Source organism: Adiantum capillus-veneris, chromosome 2 (assembly GCF_014529385.1).
Source record: "Adiantum capillus-veneris isolate H3 chromosome 2, ASM1452938v2, whole genome shotgun sequence".
Lineage (NCBI taxonomy): Eukaryota > Viridiplantae > Streptophyta > Polypodiopsida > Polypodiales > Pteridaceae > Adiantum > Adiantum capillus-veneris.
This window is the reverse complement of record NC_140932.1, coordinates 169,889,797-169,892,109: the sequence shown is the minus strand read 5'-3', so window position 1 is coordinate 169,892,109 and position 2,313 is coordinate 169,889,797. Positions and strand designations below refer to the sequence as shown.

The following is a 2,313-nucleotide window of genomic DNA, read 5'->3' as shown; positions in this document are numbered from 1 at the left end:
ACCACCTCTTGCCGCAATTTGTGTCTTCTACAGGATTTTTCCAGCTCTTCACTGTGATTGCTAAGATTGTCTTGATTTTTTGACCAGCTCCTCCTTTCAACCATCGCACAGCAAAGCCACCAATGCACTACTTGCATAGATTTTGATTGCCGTCCCTATAGCATCTGCCTCACATCCTACACAATAGACTGCAACTTGCAACATAGCTTCTGCAACCTGCTAAATCCTTGGTCTATCTCCAATGGCCCACCTCCACCCTGCATCCATGAAAGGATACCTTCCTCTCTGTACAACTGGTGACTGACCTTCTGGTGGTAGCCAAGGCCCTCATCTGGAGAAGCATCGGCGGCCGAATGGGGTCAGAGATCAGGTCTACCAACGTATCCACCACACTGGTGCCCGTAGCAGGATCTTTGACAAGAAAGGGATATGGCCATCTTAGGTGATTTGTCGAGGCTTTTGTTGTAGGTGCTCTGACTTCTCTTACGAAACAAAGCTGCAACAATTGGCAGTCAGTCACAGTGCATGTTCTAGTATTACGAATTAACTCACAAAATTTCCATTGTACCATGTACATTAGTGTCTCTCTTAGAACAAAATTTCCAATGCGGTGTGTACACCACCATCATCCCATCTTTCTGAGACTTCACATGCCTCCACCTTTTCGATAAAATAGCCGCAACCCTGACGTATAACAAAAATTTTGCTTTATTGCTTTGCTTGAACCCATGAGATTGCAGTAATATCACAGCAATGGCGATGAAACTAAGGAGCCATTACTGCATTTATGGTGTATGCGAGAGATTCTGCCATGTTCTGTTTTAGGAGAAGCTTTTGAAGAGTGCATCTTATTGAAATCAGGATCAAGCTTGCGCTACCGGCCTTCTAGAACCATCATGGTGACCATCACTATGCAAACATCACCATCAATGTTAACTCTGTGTATTCTCACTTGCTCTAAAACATCTTGCATGCACTCTCCTGGACGAATAACCTTGCCTCTTTAGAACCCCAAAACTTGAAAGATGTCTCCAACTGCTTAATAAAAGCAGCCGGATTCGGACATGACTGCTTACTAGAGAATCCAAGCGCACATTGAGCTGCTTTTCGGCCATCTCTCAACACCACCGCTTTGAAAAACTCTAAAAGGTTTCCGCGATCCTTTTGAGAGAGCTCAGCTGTCAAACCCACATCTAAAAAGACCAACTGAGGTTTAGACTTTTTTGCCTTATCTTTTTCTCTGTTTCCTTTTTTGTACGCACCAGAATGTTGTCAGGGTGCATGTCTACATGAATGAAGTTATCCACCAAAAGCATCTTCATAATGGTATTTGTGCCAATGTATGCGAGCTTACGACTCACCTGATTGTTGTCAGAAAGCTCAATGTAATTTGAAACACTCTCTCCTTGCTCAAAGGACTCAACAAGAACTCCCGGATGCACTAACAGATAAACTGGTCTTGGGAAAGATACATCTCTCCAACTCCTAAAATTATATGAAAACCTACTCAAATGTGCTGCTTCCCTGGATAAATCAACTTGCATCAACATAAAAACCACAAACTGGCGCACACTTAGCCACCTCAGCCCTGGTACTAAGGTTCACAAATTAGCAATCCAATTCATGATAATGAAGTCTCACCAAATTACATCAGTAACACCCGGGTGTCGCACTTTGATAGCCACAGTCATAGTCCCCTTTTGCCTACCAAACGCGACCCCATCTTGGAGAGTTGCCTTGTAAACTTGTGCTATGCTTCCAGATGCAACTGGCTTCTCCTCAAAGTCCATGAAGATCTCATGAAGTGTCTTGCCAAACGCCCGTTCTATTGACTTCACTGTATAGGAAAACTTGTGGGCTGGTGCATTTTAGTGCAGCTTTTCCAACGCTACGCAAAGATCCTTCGAAAACAAATCTGGCCGGGTGGCAGCCCATTGTCCCCACTTGATAAAAGCGACGCCTGCCTTCCTCTGCCTTCTTTGGTGCGTCAGCGTTGGTTTTTTTTTGCATGAAGCTCATGCTAAATTTAGCCTCTGCCTGCTCCAATCAACCGATGCCAAGTGGCATGCTTCTCCTTTCTCCATTTTGCAAATCGTTCTTAGATAATCAAGGTAAAGAAGCTGATGAGTTGGCTAGGGACAAGCTGGATGCCAGCTCCTTTAAAGGTCAAGGAAGCCTTGTATGCAGGAAGGGAATCATTGCAAGATATAGAATTATTTCTTGGTAAAGGGCAATGTCCAGAGGGCATGTCAAAGGTTCGGCATAAAAGAATAGTTGCAAAAGCAAGAAACTACACATTGGTAGGTGAGGATC

At 44.1% G+C, this 2,313-nt stretch overlaps 1 pseudogene; it reads right to left on the bottom strand.

The window, feature by feature from the left end:
* Nucleotides 1-765: 765 nt before the first annotated feature.
* LOC147464060 (uncharacterized) lies at nt 766-2,019 on the bottom strand (annotated as a pseudogene).
* Between the last annotated feature and the right edge of the window lie 294 nt (nt 2,020-2,313).